Source organism: Euprymna scolopes, chromosome 13 (assembly GCF_053919585.1).
Source record: "Euprymna scolopes isolate OS-2025 chromosome 13, ASM5391958v1, whole genome shotgun sequence".
In the NCBI taxonomy this organism is placed as follows: Eukaryota; Metazoa; Mollusca; class Cephalopoda; order Sepiida; family Sepiolidae; genus Euprymna; species Euprymna scolopes.
Genome location: NC_136494.1, coordinates 65,331,231 through 65,355,311, shown reverse-complemented (window position 1 = coordinate 65,355,311; position 24,081 = coordinate 65,331,231). Strand labels below are relative to the sequence as shown.

General features: G+C 33.0%; 1 protein-coding gene across 1 annotated transcript in view; it reads right to left on the bottom strand.

Annotated features, from left to right (window-relative positions):
* The window catches only part of LOC145292052 (syntaxin-6-like), a 627,569-nt gene that overhangs the window by 512,202 nt on the left and 91,286 nt on the right, over positions 1–24,081 (bottom strand). The gene's annotated exons all lie outside the window — the stretch shown is intronic.

The window sequence follows — 24,081 nt, the reverse complement described above, 5'->3', positions numbered from 1 at the left end:
TATATATATATATATATATATATATATATATATATATATATATATAAATTTAAAGGAGATTAGAACAATAGTCTAAAGAGCTGAGTGTATTTCAATGTAACAGTGAAATTACTAGTTTCATTAAAATACAGGGAAGAAAAGGTGCTCGTTGTAATTTAGATATATAATAAGCTCGATAGGTAAATATCCTAGAGCTAATTCAATATTAAGTAATGTGATTGATAATTTAAAATTAAAAAAAAAAATTATAATCAAATTGAAACTGATTTTTAATTTGATTATAATTTGTTTTTTAAATTTCAAATTATCAATCACATTACTTATATATATATATATATATATATATATATATATATATATATATATATATATATATATATATATATATATATATATACAGAAAAGATACTTAAAATATGAATATTATAAGAAGTTAATATTTTGCTTGTTTTAACATCTTGTCTGGCTCTTTTTAATGATAAGTCCTCTTTAATTTCTTGAACTTCTATTTCCTGGTGGATAAAAGATGGACATTGGTTTATTGAGTATTATTGAATAAAATATAAAGAGGAAAAAAGAAAGAGCAAAGGGGTGGGAAAGGGGAATAAAGAAATGGGGGAAGAAGAGGGGGGAAACGGGAAGAAAAGGAAAGAAAGAGAAAAATAAGAAAAAAGGGAAGGAGAATACAGAGAAGGAAAAAGGAGAAAAAAGGAGAGTGTGTGTATATGTGTGTGTCTAGAGAGAGACAATGAAAAGAAAAAGTGAATAGCAATAAAAAAAAAAAAAAACATGTGTAAAGCAATAGAGACAAAGAAAAGGTTGTCTGCTTAACATTGTTGACTGCTTAGTTGGAGAAGCCTTCATGCATGAATAGATGCTAATTAGTTACTAAACGATAATGAAGTGTTAATTAAAATATATTGTGATTCTTCCAGCCTCCTGTCATGTTTTTTAATAACATTCTTCACAAATCCTGAACTGTTAAAAATAAATAAATAAATAAAAACGCAAGCACTAGGAAATATTGGTTCAACACAAAATAGACTGGTGATTACAAGAATTTCAAATGTACACACGAGTCAGCCGTCTGACTTCTTAAATGCAATTCCGGTTTTGTATTGTGGGGGCAGGGAGGTCAAACGAATCTGATTACATCTGTCACATGACACAGAAGAGTTATATCCCTCGGTTGACCCACAAAAGAACTATGCTATGTGTATACTTTATAATGCAAATGTATACTTTTTAATACAAATCTTTCAAAAAAAAAGTAAAAAAAAAAAAAAAAAAAAAAAAAAAACTCAAGTCCTGCTACACGTTGAACCATAAAATTTTGTTTTTTCTTCATATTTTATTCTCAGCTCATCAGCTTTTTAGTATGTTTTGGTTTACTTATTTTACAGCATATCAACACTTAGGATAATCTAATATTGGAACTAAATACCTATTTGAAAACAGTTAATAAAAGTTATTTTACCATACCTAGGTAAGAGTGGGCATAATTTTCCTATTAGTATAAATATATACTACTAGCAGGCCGCCCGGCATTGCTTAGTCCTAAAATATGCTTAAATATGATATTTTGATTAATACAGATTTTGTATTTATTATTGTACTAGCGGGGGTGCCCAGCGTTGCTCAGGTGTGTGTGTGGAAAAAAGTGTTAGTAGGCAGGTAGGCTTGAACCTGAAGCCTGGAGGCGGAGGCAGAAAAGAAAGTGAAAGTGTTATGCTAACAGGGCAGAGAAGTGAGAATGGTTGAAATTAAACGATTTAAAAGTTAAGTGAAGGAATTCACACAGGATGTCAAACATCATGCACTTAACTTTGGCTGCAAGCCAGTTAAGCTTGTTCTCCCAAGATGTTGGGGAAAACCAGCTCCCCATAAAAAGGAGGGTGTCCAAACGAATAGCAATTGTCTGATATGGCAGGTTTCCCCCACATTGATCAAAGCTTATTTCTTTCTGGACGTCCCTGGGAAGAGTGCCAGGGAAACGCAATTTCTTTGAATACTTTGGCTTTATTTATACGAAACCTGAACAAACACACGAGAAGACAAAATAGAGGGAATTTTATAAAATAAAAGTCGCTCAAATAAAAGATAGAGACGACCCCCTTTTGTAAATCGGAGATATTATAATCTAGGAAGTATATAAAAAGTTCTAAGAAACAGTAACCCCCACCCCCAAGCACCTTGCCAAAAAAAAAGCCTTTGTCGGACATACAAAAAAAAGCAAAAAAAAAAAAAATGCACACACTAACACACATTTTTGCTTTTATATAATAGATTATACTAAACCCAATATATAGTAATGATTTTAAAAGTTAAAAAAAAAAAATGACTTGTGCGCCACCACCGATTATCAAAACCAAAACTTTTAGCTTATGATTTGCTTTTTTTTCCTTTGACACTAATACCCTAGCTATGAAGACATGTTTGCTGCAAGGCTAAGAATTAAAACATGAACCAATAGCTATTATGTTATGCATGCATATTCGTAATGCTGTCGTTCGACCTTCACCTGACAAATCCCATTTGTTTAAAATTTTCACACTTTTGCACCAATTTTCCCCAGCTAAACCCAAATATAAAATTTTGCATGGGTTCGAATACCCTATACATTAAGTTTCATGTGTGTAGACCAAAAACTGACAGAGGTTTGGTAACCAACATTTTTAAACAAATATATATACGCATATATAAATATATATAGAAATAGTTTTGTGTTTACAATAACCTTTTTACACAAATATTACGCAAGTATAAACCATGTAGAATATCTGCATGAATATAATTACATGTAATAGTTAACTAAAGATGATCATCCCATAAGAAAACCCAAAAACTAATAGGGAATTAAAATGTTTAAAAAATATGCAAATTAGCTTTTTTGCAGATGAATGCAATTCCGGGACACATATATAACAAAGCTGTATTTTCTTTTTAAATAAATAGAAAAAGGAGTTTTAATATGAATATTTAAAAAAATGTATAGGATTACAGATATAAAATAAAATCAGTCTTTTTTTTCGATTTTTGTCATCGATAGCTTTCTTCCTACAAAATCAGTATTCGATTTTGATTTGTCAGTTCTTTTGTTGTATCAATGTAGGATATTGTTAAGAATAAAATGTAATTTCATTTTTAGTCCTTCCAGAAAATAATTTTTGTATGGACACAATCTTTACAAAAATGACATAATTGTATTCGCAATTACTTCCCTTTGTTTGGAACTAATTAAAAAAATAATAATAATGCAAGTAAAAACACCCCTAAACAACGCGGAATAAGTACTAGTAAATAAATACACATTTTATTATTGTCTCGGAAACATTCTAAATAACAGGATGTTAGTCTATTACCGATCATACTCATCAATTTATACACCTGAATGTGGCATTTGCATACAATATTTCCAAATGGTCACCAATTTAGTACTGACCAGGGGGAAAAAAGGAAGAATTATTCTCCTTACAATTACAATGTTTAGATTAAAAACTAATTATGTTAGTCGATAATGTTTCAATGCTTATGCGTTTGGGTAAAGTGTTTGTTTAGAACACCTGATATTTTCAAAGAGTCACCTATGTAAATACTGACCAGACTCAACGTTACTTAACTTCAGAGATCTGATGGAAACAGGCTTGTCAACATAAACCGTAATATTTATGGCTAAATTAAGTGAACGTAATATATCCAACTGGGTTTGAACCTGCCTTAGTCTGATTGCATGTTCTCTGGTTGCATCCATTACACATCCCATGCACCACCTCCACTCATACAATTTGGAGGAGGATTGGTACTGCCACATATACTTGATGTTGAAGAGATGCCAATTACCCAGTACGGTAACCCCAAATAACCTAATTAGGGAAATGGTTTAAGATCAGCATTGCTCTGGCTTGTTTGTTTTATGGCATATCGACTTTTATGGTGTATTTAGAACAGAAACACAACATGCATTGTAAAATGAAGATTAAGCAACTAGTCTGCCAACATGCCATAAGATCGTTTAGGTGCATGCAATTAATTCCGTCTTTGTTTAAATAGGAAAGAATTTTGTTTGTCTTTGTAAGTCGAAAAAAATAATTTATCCGTGAGTTAATCTCATAAAATATACATATAATACATGACAAAGAAAGAAAGAAAGAAAAAGTATTCATAGTAGCATTGGAAGTCTTGCAAGCTAATTAGAACCTAAAAATTTACTTATAGGCAGTCAGAACTGCTACTACTGTGCTACCAGTCACCAATGTAAGGAAGAACTATAATACCTTATATGTTCGAATGGACTTGAGTGAAAGAAATAAAAACCTGGCCGGAGACCAGTTAGTTTAGAAGTCCATCCAATACATACCAGTATGTAAAACGAATATTATCATGATGATTAAATATGGCATCTTTAAACAAAGATAATGAAAGCAGTGCAATTGGCATGCCTGGAGCAAATAAAATCCCAGGTTTTGGTGATAATTAGAGTTTTTAATTCAAAGGAAATATAGCAATGAAAGAAATGTCAGTTTCTTTTTATCATAATCTGGGCTTCTCTCCCTTGTAACTACAAGGATAAAGATTTTGTAACAAAGTTTATCGCCAAAATTCTAAAAGCAGTATGAAAACTGAGAAACTAATGTTAATGGATTTGAAGTTGATAGAATATAAAGACTTGCAAAAACCGCACCAACCATTTCAACAAGTGTTTTTTTTTTTTTAAGATCTTTTTGAAAAATATCAATTTTATAAAATTTCAAAGTAAAATGTACAAGATTTGGGGAAATTTTTAGTGAATTTCTATAACTTCAAATTGCCATTTCTTTTTAATGCATAGAGATATTGACCTTCTTTTTCTTCTTTTTTGACTTTGCAAGATACTGCGAATGTTACCTAATTTCGCAATCATTTGAATAACTTCATTTTTCAACAAAGGAGACTCCAGAGCACTGTAGCAATGAACATGTTTCCTTTTGCAATAGCCTAAATCCATTCTTGAAGTAAAATGTCAACTCATTTTGAGTACAAGCAATTCTTGGAAGACCCTTACATTGCTCGACTTAATTTGTTATTCTTCCACATAGACATAAAGCCTAATGATTAAAAGTTTCTAGGTGTTTAAGGTTCAAGCCTTACTGCAGATGATAATAACTAAGAATAACATAAATAATAAACTCAACCTGATCGAGGATTAAACAAATGATTCGGTGAGAAATTCCGTACAAGTACTCCAGTTCAAACAGATGCACTTTAAAAAAATTTCAAAAGTTACATCGACTGAAATGATACGAATCATCCAACCAAGATGACAATAATCCGAACATTTGTATTATTTGGATTCTTTGGACTACTGTTCTCATCTTGAGTGTGATTTCACGTTTTGGTCAATCTTCTGAATTTAATAGCCAGTACTCAGCTGTCTAATGAATTAAGCTAGAATTGAACAGAAAAAAAATAAAATGCATTGTACTTAATAAGGATGACGTACAGGATAGACGTTCCTCCCAGATTGCTAATCAGTATGGAGATGTTCGATATATACGCAAATGAATATGTATGACAAGCATTTGTCATATACTATCCCCAGAATCAAATTTTGTTCATTCCATTCATACCTTTCGATTCTCTCACAATATTCTTTAGCTGACAATTTGTCTATCTCATTAACCCTTATCCTTGAGCGGTTTTAGCCTTGATAATTAGTGATTTCAGCAAGCAAAGTAAATCTCATTCTTGAATTTTCTATTATATACAAAATGGTCACTCAGAAAGAAATATTGATGTCGTACGGTTAGAATATCTCACAAAAATCAATATTTCATTCGGAGTCACCACTTTGTTTTGTTGAACATTAGTCCATGTTATGATCCTCTCATAATATTCCTAATCATTCAATTGACAATTTGTCCATCTCATTAATCCTTTTTCCTTAGGTTGTGTCTGGCCTTGGTTATTGGTGACTCAATATTCTAAACTTTCTGAAACAGACATAGCCTAGGTCAACATGACCTTAGTGCAGAATAAATAATCATGAATATTGAGAGTAGAGTTGTATTTAGATGAAAGTTTTATGGGAGGGAATGGCGGTGGATTGAAAAAAAAATATGTTTGTATTATTTTCTAAATAGAAAACATAGCTCGCATTTCAAAGCGAAAGAAGAATAAAGAAAAACAAAAAACAAGGCCAACTTGAGAAAAATAAAAAGTAACTGTACACAAAAAAATGAAAATTCTTCAAATATCAAATAAAAATGATACAGATGAAAACTGAGACATGTTTGTAGAGATAACATTAAGTGAAACTTTTTTTCATCATCCATTTTAGAGGGAGAAAAATTACGAAAAAAAATTTTTTTAATCAATTAATAAGAAAGCAGTTGCACGTTTTACTAATTCTCATATGGTAAGCTTCAGGATTAAACAAAAGAAAAAAACAAAAACATTTCAGAAATAAGCTAGCAACATCTTTTTATATTGATAGGTCTATATATACTACTAAAACGTTGTAGATCTTGTTTGTTGCTGTCGTACTCACTAGATAACATCTTTTGTGACGTCATCCAGTAAAAAAAAAAAAAAAGAGAGAAGATAATCCTGTACTGTGGATGATGTCATTCATTAAATAAAGAGAGAGAAAGAGATCTGTTATAACATTTCATTTCAACAAGCCGGGAGTCATCTAGTAGCTTAACTGTCTAAACACTTTGAGATCTATCTGTAAAGTACTCAATTACTTGATTCATTTAGATCTAGTATTTATTAACTTATCCAAAATGGCACAAGAAACTTGCATACAGTTTAAATAATGAATTAATAATTAAATTAGAGAGATGGGATATAAACCCGTATAGTCATCCATTAAATAAAAAAGGAGGAGAGAGTCTTCATAACATTTCATCTAAACGACCCGTGACCCAAAAGTTACGGATCATCTAGTAGACGAACCGTTTAACATTTTGGGGATCTAGTATCCATTAAATTATTCAATATGACGTAAGAAACTTGCATAAAAAAATAGTGTGTGTGTGTGTGTGTGTGACCTTGTCTGTGTATGTGCAAAACAATCTCTACCCAACTACTGTTAATTTTTGGTCTACAGACTGAAAATATATAGGGGATTTGGGCCTGTAAAACAAATTCGATTTGGTTTTTAGTTGGTAAAAATAACTTCTAATGGGTCAAACTTGAAAAATTGGAACTTGGCAGACAAAAGTCGACTTAATGTGTATCCTCTATGCATGCGTAAACATACATTTATATGTTTAATCGTGCTCATTTTTAAAGTTTTGATATCCATGTGTCCTTGGGTCAGATGGTAATAAATACCACTGGAGGACTAAATGTTTTGGTTTCAATTCTAGCTGATGGCACCCGAATCATATTTAAAAAAAAAAAAAAAAATTGTTAAAATTTTTAAATCACTACTATATATTGGATACAATATAATAATCTATAGAGAATTGATTATAATAAAAAATATGAAATCTGCATAAATTAAAATATATCTAAGTGTATTTTACGACCGGGCAATGATGGGCAATCTGCTAGTATGAAATAAGATTGCTACAATTTAAATAATGAATTAATAATTAATTACCTCAGTTGTTAGTTTTAGAAATGATTACTACTGCAGTTAAACATTTTACATGCTTCATTTATATGATGCGGAGATAGATAATGAAAACTCAAAACATTTGATCATAATAATTTTGTATTATAAAATGGCGCGGGGGGGGGATAATATGATGGGGATTAAAGAGAGAAGGGCAAAAAAAAAACAATAAAATATATAATTTTTTTTTTTTAAATTTATAAAAATTTTAAAGACACTAAATATTTTTAAATAATTTAGCTTCAAAATGCCATAGCCTAAATAGGTAGAGGTGTTTCCCTTATGCCCCTTCATGTAATCCTTATTGACTTGATAATGTAATAAAGTTCCTAAGCAACTTTACTCTTCATCTTTTTCACTTATAACAGTTTATGTAACGTATAGATTTCTTCTAATTATGAGTAGCATGGTAAAAAAATGTGTAAACAAAGAAACAGATTTGTATTATTTGAATTCTTCGATACTACTGTACCTGTGGCACAGTTCATAAAATACTTGATACAATTCAATTGTAGGTTACACGCTTCTGAATCCTTAATATGGGCACGACTCAAAAAAAGAGAACTGTAAATTATTTAGGACTTTAGCCCTGTCATGACCGACAAAACGAGAGCATGCTACCCCGTGGATTAAATGTGTTCTTCTCAAAATTCCTTAGTTCGACAGGATACACCTGAAGAATATCCGGAGTTACATCAACTGAAACGTTGTAAAAAGACCACTCAATATGAGAACAGTAGTCCAAAGAATCCAAATAATCAACCGTCATTTAAAAAAAATGTTGAAACAAAGAAATATATATATAGTGCTATAATTTCTACTAAAATAGATAAACAACAAAAGACATGTTTTAGATCCTCATATAATATTGAAGTAATCGTGAAAATGTCTTGTACCATGAGCAGGTGCGCCTGCTTAAGAACTTTTGAATGCTAAGAAAACCATTGCCCAAAATCAAAAGTAGGGTGGCAGATGCTGACAAATGAAAGCTCCATCTTGATCTGGTCTTTGAAGCATTTTCAAAGGAGTTGCAGCATCTTCATTGCGCTATCCTTTGAAAAGTTTACCAAAGAAGAATGTCTTTGGCAGTTGGTAATTTTGATAGATAGACCTACTAAATAATCATTGTTAATAAAATTGTATAAACGAAGGCTTATTTCTGCTAGAAGATTTATGGATAGATGCCTAATATACAGCCAGTCTATTCTCCGTCTTTTTTTTTATCATCAATAGCATTTTTCTACAAAATCCATATTTTATTCTGATCCATCACTTTTTCTTTGGGATCGTTGCAGCATGTTGCAAAAAAAAAAAAAAAAAAAAAAAAAAAAATTTAATTTAATCCAATCAATAAAATAGGTCAGTGGTTCATAAACATTTTTATATCTTAATCACGAAATAAAAAAGACATGCTAAAAGACACCTTATTTTTGGGATTGAGTTATGTTTGAAAAATCGCTTAATTTAACTGTTCTTATTAGCTGCAATTTGTAATTAAGTAATCAAGTGATGCATCTCTAAGTTTTTATAAATTACTTTGACTGTATGCTGCTAACCCTACCCCGCCACACACACACACTTTTATTATATCTATCATTTTCGCTCCCATCACTCTTTCTTTGTTTATTAAAAGTCGAGTGTAATAAAGAAAGGAAACATTAATAAAAAAACACATTGGAATTGACCCTTTTAAACAAAAGTAAATATCAAAGTAGTAATACTATTTAACACTTAACTGTAGAGGAAAAAAGAAATATAGTGAGCAGAAAGAGACTAGTTTTGGACGGTAACTGGGTTTGCACACTCACTTTTCTGATTTAAACTGATTCAGAGCTCAATAGGTGAATCAACGAGTAACATTTATATTATATTTATCTTTGTTCTATTTTTTTTTTTCGGAAAGTACTTGGTTGATCTGGCTGAAATTTTGTATGACTCTTTATTATAATAATATGAATCTTTATTATGATAACGTGCAGCGAACTAATTATGATGGTATCTGTTCGATACACAGTAAGGGATTAATAGGAATTTGTATTTAATGCAAAAATTAGCACATATTTAACCATATTCAACTATCAATTTGGCATAAAGCACTCTTTCAAAGCCAACGGGCTATAACTTTTGCCTGTTTTTAACACGCAAAATATCTTTTTTTCTAATAGCTCGATATATAGTTGCTTATTGATTTATTTAAGCTAATGTTTCTAAAAAAAATAAATAAAAAGTAAAAAATTGAAAGCTGCTTCATGATTGGTTAGGTGTGTAGATATGTTTAAATAGACAGAAACAAATTCTATGAACCACAAAGAAGCAATTTGCTTCATTTAACTCCATGATCTTAGTTCCAACCTGCTAACCCAATGCTGTCTGGTATCAATCTTGACTGCAACCATGTTGTTTGTATTTTTCCAATAAAAACAAAAAATAAAAATAAAAAATAAAAACTTTAGAGTAAATGATAAAAGCTGCCTGCCATTACTTGGTCAAGAAACTTTCTTTTTCTTTTCTTTTTTTTTTCAACAAAGTTGCTAAAAACTATCTTGAATATAACCAGGTAAAAAAAAAAAATTCTAATCTTTTTAGCAAATATTAAAAAGAAAATTAAGAAAAAGAAAATCATCGAGCATATAAAATTATACTGTCAAATTTTCAGTTTCAACTGGTGTATTTACTACTCATCTTTCCCTTCTAGACAAAGGCCAAAAAATACTCGTACTTAATAGATCCCACACTATCAACCAAGCTTCAGTCTCTGTCATATCGCTGCAATGTTGCATCTCTGTACTTATTAGACAAGTACATTAATAGAATGTGATCCAACAAATAGCAATTGTGTTCCCATTGCCTTAAATAACCTTGACAAACGACAATCATCAAAATCTCTTCATTGCAGAGGTCGCTAGATGCCCATAACGCCGCCTTCTACTCTAGTTTCTTCCCTCAAACTACTACACTTTGGAATTTCCTCCAACCTGTATCTTTATATATTTTTATGTATGTAAATTAATTTATCGAGCATTATGAATTTTGGAGTACAAGTGCTAATTGTAAAGAGTACAAATGTAGACGATATTTAATTTAAGAAGGTAGAAAAAAAAGGAGTGGAAACCATTCATGAAAAATCAGATAGCCCGATTTTTTGTGAAATCATAATAGGTATTTGACATCATTTAATATTCCCCATATTTCAGTTTCCTTGGGGTATTTAAAAAGTTGTTAAAAAGGAGGAGGGGCATAATATGAGCACAACCTCCCATTTGAAAATTCAAATATTTCAGATTTGCATTGAATTTGATCCATAATTATTAGACACTAATGAAACAAGACTCCCTGGATTTCAAGTTTTTCTTAAAATCTTTTAAATTTTAACATTAAATTTGAGACATTTTCTAGAATCAAAATCGTGTAATAGATTTGGAATGCGGATTCTAGACATAAGGTTCAGTAGCATAATTTGCTGGTTGTTAATCTTTGCAAATAAACATGAAAGCGGTGCCAAACTGGGTAATTAATTACAGCGGAACCCCGGGATACGGCATTAAAAATTAGTAACAAAATAAAGTACAGTATATATTACACATGTATATAATCAAATAACATTATAAATAACACCGTAAAGCAGGGCAAATACCGTAACCAGGCACCGGAAAAACACATCGTAACCTGAAAAAAAAAAACCGTATTCCAGGGTCACCGTATCCGGAGTTTTTCACTCACTCACCATTTACCCAACGTATTAGATTACAGTCCTTTGCAGATCAAGTGGAAAAAGATTATCTTTCTTCTAAACAAAAAGTTCGTACATGCTGTCCAAATCCCTTGCCAATGCTTAATCTTACCAAACCACCCCATATTCTTATCACACAATATCCTCCACCCATCCCTACTTTTGGGCACGTTGCCATTATTGACGCTTACATTCACAAATCAATACAAATTTAAATGTTTCAATGTTCAAATGGACACACACACACACACACATTCATCAGAATCCCTAAAAATTATTAAAGAAAAATAAATACAAAAAAAAAAAAAAAAATTTAAGTACCATATATTTTATTCAGAAAAGATATTTTTGATACTATTACTACTTTTCGTATCTTCAAAAGATGTTTCAATCGTTGTTTTCACACACACACATCAAAATACTTAAAAGTTAAAGAAAAAAATAACAAATAGGTACCACCGATTTTATTCATAAAAGATATTCTACTACTGCTATTACTACTTTTCGTGTATTCAAAAGATGATGTTTTCAAGTTATGTTTTCCCAGCAGATTTACTACGCTTTTATATGCCGATAAGGACAAGATCCGCCACCGTTTTGAGCAGCGTTTCCGCATTCATGCGTGGGTGAACAACATTCACATCCCCTCGTTTAGTCTGAGCATGCTGCTTTGAGTGGCCAGTTCAGGGTTTTCCATTCAAGTCATTTCGATGATGCATCAGCTGGAAGCATGCCCATATCTAGGGGGGGGGGCAGGCGGGGTTTACTCTCCAACTTCTTCTAAAGATTTAAACAGTTCCCTTGTCCTTGGATGACGAGAGAGGGAGGGGAGACTTCTTTACCATTAAGACTACTACTAGTTTTGTTGCTTGCAAGAAAAGATTTACAACCTACTTGTATTAAAAGATATTGAATGTGGAAGGGGGGGGCAGTTCCTATTTATTTGCCTCCCCACAAGAGCAGAATTAGACAGAAAGTCAGTTTTTAATGTGGAGAAAATCCAGTTCCCCAAAAAGGGGAACTCTGGATAGAAACAAAAATTGGCTTCATCTAGAAGGATTTCTCTTCCACTGACAGAACAGAAAAGATGAAGTGTAGTATCTAACAGATACTACATTTTCCACCTAGCCAAAAGGTAAGAAGTTGGCACGAAAAATAAAGTATTATACTCATTTTCTGGATTTGGGTTGGTTTAGTTGTTTGTTTTAAGGCATATCAACCCTTTTTAGGGTTATTTAATGCTGAATACAGTCATTTTGGTAACAGTTTTTGGTTTTATTTTTACGGGGGGGGGGCACCACTTATCAAGGCCTGAGGACCACTCTAGGATAAGGGTAATGAGTGTTAAGTAGACGGTGAGACAGAGACAACACCGTGATGATCAGTAATGATGGAATTTGGCTATGGTTTAAGTATATAAGAGGACGACTCAACACGCATTATTTATATTAGACTTGAAAATGTCCATGTTATAGTCAGTTGGAAAGCAGTCTAACGATATTTTGTTTCACACACGATCATTTTAATGTTTCAAGTTCTTTATATCTTTAAATATTTATTCATGGTGTTTGGTTTGGTTGTTTTCTACAGGAAAATTTTGTTATTTTATTTTTGTTTTTGTAGAGCATGATTAAGTTTTGAAAAGGACAACCAGAATTATTCCTGATATTTAAAACAAACTAAAAGGGGCAACCTGGTATTGTCCGTTTATGGATGAGGACTTCTGTTTACTCCTTCTCTGAACACTATATTACCATTTATACAATGTTCTCTAATTTTTCACGTTTCTTTTTTATTTACATCATTTTATTATGTTTTTTTTTATATATTTGCATCAACTTTTTCTCTCCTCTGGTGGATATTTGTTTGATGTCCACCACACCAAAGTGTGACACAAGGTCGGAAGGTGGAAAACTGGCAAGCTCCTCTAAAGGAGGAGCACTCTTGCGTCAACAAAAATTGCCTGGGCACCTCCGTCGGCATTCCCCGGTAAGGACGCCCCAGGCGACAAGTAATAAACTTGCCCCACCCGAAAGTTGGGTGGCAAGGCGTGGGAGGGTGGACCTGGGTGATACCCAAGTGGTGTATATCAGTCCGGCAAGTACTGACAAGACGAGTACTCTACCCTGTCTCCCTGCAGCTGAAGCCGCTAGGAGACACATCCCATCACAAGAACTGTAATGGGGTATTTCTCTCCTCTGGTACAACTTTAGTAGATTTTGCTCATACCAGTCAAGGATATGTAACAGCAGTAACAATTACAGACGACTACAACAGCAGCAGCTCATGGTTTATGATTTTGGATCTGTGTTTGATTAATAAGTTCACCACTGATTGGCACAAACCTTTAAATTCCTTTCAGGCTTGCCCAATCAGAGACCATTTTTCAGGTGAGCGTGATAGAAATTGATAAAATGGATTAACACAGTCTACTTTCTCTTTTCCTGCCAAGAGACCAAAACAAGCTGACCGTACTTCTTCAAACCCTAATCTTCTCTCTGATGGTGCACACCCCATCTCACCGGACGGTCTAGCCCTGATGGTCGACAAGAAGCACCATGGGCTCAACACGTCTACGATAGTCGCACACGTGTGGATTTACTATGACACACATACACGGCCATGCATTCAAATAAATGAATATTTCCTTTTCTTACAAACAAGACATTCATCCTTTCTTCAGAAACGAACATTTCTCTCTCCCCTATTAAGGGATATTCATTTAACACCACGTGGAGTTCCTAACCATTTTGTCTTTGTCCAGACTTTTGGACTCCTTCCATTACTAACATTCTTCTTTTTTCCATTCTTCTTTTATTAACAACTTAACGAAAATGATCAATAAAGTTGTTTTAAATGTTAAAATGAGCCATGTCATTCTATTCTACAAATACATCCTCGATAATCAATCCAGCAGACGTTCATTTTTGAATAGGTGACGATGACCTAACATCTTTCGGACTGATATGGTTATATGCAACTCTTTAAAATTAACTCTCCCGGGCTTTACCGTCACTCTTTGAGACAAGGTTAATTTTTTTGCTAATCGCCTGAAGCGCTCTTATCGGATAATGTCAATGGAGCTGAGGTGTTTTTTTTTTTTTTTTTTTTTTTTTTTATAGCACACAAGATACACGTGCATTTAGGCTAACTTTTCAGCCCCAAACTTTCGATCTTGTGTTACATCTTCCTGGTGGTGGAAGGAAAGTAAATACCTACCATCCTCTATTCTGCTCCTTGCACTACTTTTTCCCCCCATTTATTTCCTACCTCCCATTCTCACCATCTCAAGCATTCAGTATTGCAAGCAACCAAATAAAATTATCAGAATTTTAGTATTATATAATATAGAAAATAGAATCACTTAAGAAAAGGATTGAAAAATGTCTCTAAGACTCCAAGTTAATTTTTTTTTTACATCTCTACATAGAATTAAATTCTCAATAAATACATTTCTGAAATTTAATTTATTTCTCCAGCTCTCCTAAACACTTATGCAATGTAATAAAACTAAAGAATCAGAGACAATTTTATATATATATATATATATATATATATATATATATATATATATATATATATATATATATATACTTTAAATTAGTAATGGGACGATTAATCAGAATTGGAAATCAGAAATATCAAACTCTTTGGAGTATCAGAATCAGAATTGGAATCTGAAAAATGTTAACTTAATTTCCGATTCTAAAAAGCATTCTTAAAACAAAATTTAACGTAATTTTCCATTGCTGATCCAAATGATGAAACGTTAAATATTTATTGAATTTAAACGATCAGTAAAACTAAAATCTATGGGTCATAATAACGTCTAAATACAATGTAAGCATGAAATTGTTTTCGGTAAAGTTTAACACTATATATTTAGAAATTTGAAAAGAATTGGAATCCAGAGTCTCATCACTATTCTAAATGCACGTTCTCTTCATTTTTTCTGATAGTTTATTCAACATTTGCGCTTTCGTTTTTACCTTCTTGATGCATCTATGGACACCTGTTTTAACATCACTTATTCGAATATATATTTTATATTCCATATGTCTATCTTTATTGTTGGTTTAATATGAGACTACGATAATGCTAAGAGCAGAAGATAAATTTTATTTTGTAATTAGGGGCATCCATAACTATAGCAAATTTGATATTTATAAACATTTAGAGATTCGGAGTGTAAAATTAGATAAAAACCGAAGAATTGCTATTCAAGCATATATTGATTTTTTTTAAAATAAACTTTGGTTAACAAATTATTCAACTATGCCAAACGTATATCTAGTTAGGATTTGCATTTAAAGTTTTATAACCAATAATGATCAAATTGAGAAATGTCTTTCATTAATCTCCATCATAGACGGATCGATCGAATTATCAATTAAATTGAGAAAATCAAAATACTGGATGCGAATAAAGATAGTCAGAAGATGAAATTTGTAAACAAGCAAAGAAAGACATCGTTGATAAAACTATGAAAGAAATGAGATGAAAGGAATAGAAGAAAAAGGAATAAAATAAAGGAGAAAAAGAAAAAGAGAAATTGAGTACAAGATAAGATACAAGACGATGGATTTGGCAAGATGAGTTTAAATTCCATCAGCTATATTAATCCATAACTACTTGAATATAACTGGAAAAGACGTGATATGTTAGAGGCTATCCTCAGAAAGCTATAAAAAAAAAAAAAAAAAAAAAAAAAAAAAGATGCAAGTGTAGGTTTCTAAAGATAAACTGGACATTAAAATTCCCATTTTCATGGGAGCCGACAGTTTGTCTCCAAAAGATTCTAGCAAGTATTATATTTCCAAAGAGGTATGAAGTAAAAAATAAAAGAAATCCAAGTTAAAATGTTTTAAACATAAAAATAAGTAACAAACAATAATCAGGAAAAAAAAGCATAAAAAGTTCAAGCCAGCCAATGGTCAAAGCAATGAGTTATATTTGTTTCACTGCTTCATAATAGTGTGATACGGTTAACAGAGGGGTGCTTTCACTTGTGTCAAGCAGATTTTTTAAAGTATTAAATTCCCATGGTTTTGTAGGTCTAAATGAATTTCTTGTTTCTAAAAAAAAACAAAAAAAACATTGGGATTTACTTTAATGTAGAAAAATCAGAAAACTATGTTTTGATTAATTTTCTTTAGTCAAAGTGAACATTTTTTTTAAACCAGAAGGAAGGGGACTTCTTTTCCGACGAGGTGGATAAAAAATCCCAGAAATATATATATTTAGCTAGAATGCACGGTCAAGGTGTTCATGGGATTTTCGATAAGTGAAAGGAAAGGTAGTTCAAGAATAAGTTTGCTCATCTCCAATTACAATGATATTAGCAGCAATTTTATTTGAAGTTATTTCTGTAATTATAACACACATGAATGCACAGATATGTTTGTCGATTGGAGATTACCACCTATTTATGTATTTTATTTTTATTATTTATTTATATTTATTTTTTATTTCTGTAGTCCAAAGGTCATCGTGATAAAAATCTTAACATTTCAATTTGTGGCAAGAAATGTGTAGCCTAACAATGCAATGATTACAAAAAAGAGCCCAGGATCTCACGGACATGTTACAATAGAATGAACCTCCCATTTATATCAATGATAGATATAAGAAAGCAATTCATTCCAATTAATCATTTACTGAATTTCAGTGGAATAACTAATGCTAGTGGTTACTAGACGTCCCTGAACCATTAGGCTACAACCATTACCACTATTTATTCTACTTTAATTTCATTTGAAAATTCATAAACTATGACATATCTAGGAGAGAACTCGAATGCCTACTAAACACTATTCTCGAGTGTCTAAGATCTTTCTGCACAGGAATTTGTCAGGACAACCTGGCATGAGGATACTTTTACCTACAAGTAAACCCTTACGAAATATTCAAAATTACATAGTATTCACAGCCCAAATAAGATCCCACCACTGACTTTTATAAGGAATGATGCACTTTCTCCAAGTGATGTTACCTCAAGTAACAGCACAAAGCTGGAAGCTCTAGATTAGATATATACTTGTCCTGGACTCCAGTAAGACCAAGAAACCACAAGAAAAACATACTATAACAAACTTACATGGCCAATTGGAGAGAAGAAAATTCTCAATTTCTTTACTAACTCTGTGTTTGAGATGGTAAGGAGAACTTTACTGGAATATACGAATATCTACGTGTCTCATATAGAGATCAAGTGTTAGCCCCCAGATTTCTGAGAACTTCAACTGAAGTAAAATTAAACAAAATTGTTAAGACATTCTTCTTGTATAACTAAAATAATGAAATTTCGTTATTATTAGACTAAAGTCTTATTTTTCCCACATTATTCTTATATAAAAATAAAGAGACTTATGTTGGCATCTAGTTTGTACACACAAATTAGATTTTACTACTGAAAAGAAAGGGTCACTTTTTCTCTAAATGTTTAGAGATATTAAGAAAGGTTAGAGAGTGGTTGATTCAACAAAGAGGGGCGACAAATAAAAAGCAACAAAGAGGCAAATACAGATAGCTAAGAGAAAAAGAAATAGCCGATTTTCAGCTAATTACAAATCACGGCTAATTAGAACAATGCATTTTTTCAAATATAACTCAATCTCAGAACTAAGGTATATTTTAACCTGTATTTTGTGTTATTACAAAGTATACAGGAAAAATACTTTAAGGAAACAAACTTTTATTAACTCCTCTATATATATAAAAGCGAAAATGTGTGTATGTATGTATGTTTGATTTTTGTGTATGTCAGAGAAAGGCTTTTTCCGAGAAGCGATCGGTCGACTCACTTCTTAAAACGTTTTATATCACGTCTAAATGATAATATCTACGAGTTAACAACGAGGGTCGCTTGTCTATTTAATTTGCCCGACTTTCAAAAGATAAATATTCCACATATTCGGATCACCGCATGTTGCTTTCACTTTTGAGTATAAAAACAGCGAAACTGGAATCGAACCGGATGTAAATGTCAACTATCCCACAGTAAAACAATTTGACCTTATTAAAAACTGGGGAATAGCGTGATGTTTGGCATTCACTTTTTAATCGCTCTTACATTGACTGTCGCTGTAACGCAGTTGTTCAAGCTTAGCCTATGGGCCTCAAGGCTCCGGGTTCGAGCCAATCTGTCACCAAGCCCCCTCGCTTATTTATTTTTTTTTTTCCATTTTTAAAATCGCTGTTTTTATCGTTTTTTTTATTTAAACAGGGTTAAGTTTCCTTTTTGTTCTTCTTTACCCCCCTCCAAACGCACACACCTACAAGCACCCGGGCAACGCCGGGTACCCCCCGCTAGTCTTCTATATATATAAAACCGAAAATGTGTGTATGTATGTATGTGCGTTTGTGTGTTCGCTTAAAACTTTCGACAGAGAAAACAAAAATTGACAAACTTGGTATCATATTGAACCTCCATCCTTCGCCCGAAAAATATCGAAAAATTGGCCAAAAACGTTAATTTTTTCACCCTGAAATCAACAATTTTCTATAGGGGGGGGTCAACAAAAACCGTCCTCTCATGACGAGATCGGTTCTACGCATGCGTCAGATGACGTCATGACCTGATTTAGTTTAAATAGTTGAAGAACTGACTAAATTTCATGTACGTCGTGTTAGCCAGTTGGTTAGAGCGTTGGGTCATTATCTAAACGTTTTGGATTCGAATCGTGGTGTGAGATGTCTTTTCTTTTTCGATTTTTTAAATGTAAATATTGAAGCAGGGTTATTTAACCCATTTTTCACGTAACGTTCGTTTTTCTGTTTTTTTTTTTACTTCACTTATTCTTAGGTTTTCATTAACACCTCCACCCCCGACCGACCACACACACCAAAAAATACCCGCTTACCCACCGATTTTTTAAATTTTAATATCGAAACAGGCTTATTTAAGCCATTTTTCACGTGTTTTTATTTTTTTGGTTTTTATTTTTCAGATTTTTTTAAGCAGTTTTAACGTTCGTTTTTCTGTTTTCTTTTTTGTTTTTTCGATTTTTACATTTAACATCGTTCGTTTACCTTACGTTAGTTTTTTGTGTTTTTTTTTCGATGTTTTGATTACACCCCCCCCCCACCGCCCGGGTACCCCCCGCATAAGTTTTAACTTCGTTTATGTTTTTTTTTTTTACTTCACTTATTCTTAGGTTTTCATTAACACCCCTCACCCCCACCGACTACACACACCTCCAAACACTCGGGCATAGCCGGGTACCCCCCCCGCTAGTCTCTATATATAAAAGCGAAAATGTGTATGTGTTTGTATGTCTCGAAAAAACTTTCGACAGAGGCCACAGATTTTCGCCAGATAGGTATCATTTTCAAGCTCGAACCTTTGGACGACAAATATCGAAAAATTGGCCAAAAACATTTATTCCTTCACCCTCAACCAGACCCTTTTCTACCAGGAAGGGTGGAAAAAAATCGTATCTTCATGACAAGATGGCTTCTACGCATGCGTCAACACGCGCAAAAGACGCACCTTGAATTCGTTTAAATATTATAAAAACCGCTCCACATTCGCCCACGCGGCCATAGCACGATGGATTAAGTGACAGCGTCGTTATCTTAAGATTGCAGGTTTAATCAGAGTTATCAGATAAATATTTTTTTTTCGATTTTTAAACTTTTAATATTAAAACAAGGTTATTTATACCATTTTTTTTTTCAGCTTTTCACTGTGTTTTTTTTGTTTTTGTTTATCCGATCTTTTAAAAGAAGTTTTATGTCTGTTCGCTGTTTTTTTGTTTTGTTTTTTTCCGATTTTTAAAAAAGTTTAAACAGGGTTATTACTTCGCTTATTCTTTACCCTCCCCCCTACACACACATCCAAACACCCAGGCAACGCCGGGTACCCCCGCTAGTATTTAATATAGATAAACCATAAAAATGTTGACATTTCATAAAAACAGACACATCAATGAAACAAACTTTTAATATTTTGGAAAAAAAATTTTTTTAATTATTAATTCCGAAAAGTTGATAAAAATAAAATTTCTAAAATATTTTAGGCTTATAAATACAAAAAGAGATTTTCCTAATTTATAGAAAAGTCAATATCAAACTGTCCATTCAGAAAAAAAGTGCCTTGAGACATTAAATGATTGAAAGTTCTGTGCTAATATCCACAAGCAATTTACAATTGAATATGAAAAAAGAGAAAAATAAAAATTCTAGCAAAAATTTTGGAGAGCTGAAAAAACAAAAATTCCAGTTACCATAAATGTGAAAATCATTATCTACACAAGAATAAAAAAAATTATGAACAACCAAAATATTTAAATATAAACAAAATCAGATTTTCATTTTCGAATGTGTTGAACAACAAATGACACGTCATTTAACAGGAATTATTTGTCAGGTGCAATATTAATTTTTTTTTTATTTAGAAATGAAACTTAATGGAGAAAATGTTAAAAAATAAAAAAGACAAAAGAAAAACAAAATTTTAACCAGACAAGAGTAAAAATAGGGAGTTAGTAATATGTTGTAGAAGTTAGGGTCTTTATTTACTTGCATCTCCATGAGGAAAGAGTTATAAAGGTCGGTTTTTAATGTAGGGAAAATCCAGCTTTCCAAAAAGGGGCACTTTCGCTTGCAACAAAACTTAAAATTTCTTAAGCTTATAAGGATTTCTCCTTTACTAACCGAGACCAGAAAAGATGAAATGTAATATCAAAACTGGAACTACACTTTGCTCGTAGGAGTTAGAGTAGGAGTTTCTTTTAAAGACGCTTCAGGAGTCATATTTCATTTCAGCTGCCTAAGAATGAAATTGATAATAAAGAACTACACCAGAATCAAACAAATTCATATTTTATGAAGGATCCAATACTTGTATTAATTTTATATTAGGAAGGGGTAAATAAAGGAGAAGGGAGAGTGTCTATCATAATATCACAATGTATTCTGAAATGATGACTGAAAATTTATTTTTTACATTAACCCTGTTTAACCTTTTTGTTTATTTCGTTTTATCTATCTAACATACAATTCAATTAATTTCACAAAAAAAGTAAAACAATCGTGCTTCAATAGTCATGTAGGGAAAGGGTGATAGAAATGTACATAGAAGAGAATAGAGTAGCTCAGCACCTCTCCAAACTGACCTTGAATCATTGCGTTGTTGGTGCATTTATTACCTTACTTGAAAGTCAATTCCAAGATCCAGGGATTCTGATTGAAAAAACATCACTCTTTCGATTCAATCGAAATCGGCAGTGAAAAAGTTTCTTGTAGTGTGTGCGTAAAACTCTTTCGGGTGCAAGAGTGATTAGTAGGTCCTGTAGTATATAATACGTGTGGCTGAACAAACATTGTCATATTATACATAAAGATAAATAGGTTGAAGAAAGATCTGAAAGCGACGGAAGCAGTTATTCACATTGTCTTACTTTCAACCAGGAGCAAAACCCGACGGTGCTTGAAGGGAGGTCAGAGATATGGCAACAATAATCCATGCATGGGCGAAAATGTGTAAGATACTGGCATGTGAGAAATTTTCTAGCATTATATAGGAAGCTCTGCCATTGCAGCAAACTCGGAAACCTCTATGTACTTATTTTGAGAATGTAACTCCGAGGAATTATTTAACTATATGTAATATCTGTAAGTACAATTCTTTAGAGTTTTCCTTCAAACGACGACGCTTGAAGGGAGGCACAAGAATGGCAATGCTTCGAGGGAGGCCTGAGAGCAAGAGTGTATCATGATAGAAAATTTCTCACACATGTCAGTATCCTACATCTTTACCAGGCCATCACTCGCCCATGCATTGTTGCCCATTTGAGCTAGTGCACCAACCACTAACCTCTCTATCTTTGGCAATATACAAAGTGAATTTCTAACATAAAAGGTCTTGTGCTGTCTACTAACCCCTGTTGCATCGTTACAGTATTGCACCCCTTGTCCTTGTTTTACAAGTACTTTCATGGAATGTGTTCCAATGAACTTAGTGCACTTGCACCTCTCCCATCCCACCCAACTAGCAGCAAACTCCCATCCCTCTACTGCAGAGATCTCTAGCTAATAAAAAGATTTTATACTCTAATAGCTTTTTTTTTTTTCAGACCATTTTTCTCTGGAATGTTTTTTTTCTTGCTCACCGTTTCCTACTACACCAACATGTAGAAATTTAAATGCAATGTGAACAAATATCTTGTTGTACAACTCCCATAAATCTGGTCCCTATCACAGTATTCCCTTTTGCATATGCAGCAATAGGTTTTGTTTGGGAGTAAATAAAAAGTTGTTTTTTTTTTGTTGTTGTTTTTTATTATTGATATTATGTGTGCACATTGCTGTCTCTAAATGAACCTTACAGCTGAAGAAAGATGAAGGGCACATTGGCCGAAATGCAGTACAATCATCAGCACTAATGAGGACAATATTCCGATAAAAACAAAATAAAAAATAAAATATGAAAATAATTATGACTCCTTGTTTTTAAAGATTCGGACAAAAAGAAAAAAAAATGAAACACTGTTTATGATTTTTTTTTCTTGGAATAAACGGTGGAGAAAATTAGGCTCGAAAGCGTACACAAGTACTTATCAATATGAAGAGGAAGGAATGCAACTAGATGAAAGAGAACAATGGAATGCAGCAATCTACATAGACCCAGCATCTTTTATTCCATCAGCATCTGCAAACACCCACACCATATTTCTATTTAGCTTGTCAATCCAAATGCAGCATCTCCTTTTAACCCTTTTCAGCTGATCATTCCCTACACGCCGCAGTCATCATTAATGCAGCTTTCAAATCAAATGTCCTCTTCCCTTACACCCTTTCCCCACAGCCTACCAATCTTGCATCGCATTCCACGATATGCCATCCAAAACTCGACATTGTTATCCTCCATCTTCAGCTACAGCGTACAACGTAACCTCCCCTCCCACACACACACATACCTGTTCTCATCAGCAACCCAGCTTTCCTATCCTTTAAGGTCCATCATCAAGCATTCACCAGCGCAGAGACACACTAAAGAGAAAGGCATATAGGATAAATCGATGCTCAATTAAGTTTACATCTCGGAAAGGCGCGTGTGATTTGGCTCTACCTGAAAACCATTGAGAATTGAGCGTGTCCAGTATCGTGGAAGAGTTGAAACGGTAAGTAGAACAGTTGTAGGCGTGCGCACACGCACGTACATGCGTAAAGGTGGAATGTCTGGATACAAAAGAAATATGTAATGAAATTTTACAAGGATATAAACAGAGAGAAAAACAAAGGGAGATTACAATGTTAATCAAAAGAACAAACGGATTTGTTGAGGCAGATTTAGAAACTGGTATTATTGTTTGCCTTAATTATTTCTGGTGCACAACATCTTGGAGAGATAATGGCCATATGCAGAGGTGGAAGAAAAAAACAGAAAAATGAGAAGAGAGATGAGAGAAGAGAGAGATGCGAGGAGACGAGAGATGCGAGGAGACGAGAGATGCGAGGAGACGAGGGATATGGGAGGAGAACAGAGACGAGAGAGAAGGGAGGAGAACAGAGACGAGAGAGAAGGGAGGAGAACAGAGACGAGAGAGAAGGGAGGAGAACAGAGACGAGAGAGATGGGAGGAGAACAGAGACGAGAGAGATGGGAGGAGAACAGAGACGAGAGAGATGGGAGGAGAACAGAGACGAGAGAGATGGGAGGAGAACAGAGACGAGAGAGATGGGAGGAGAACAGAGACGAGAGAGATGGGAGGAGAACAGAGACGAGAGAGATGGGAGGAGAACAG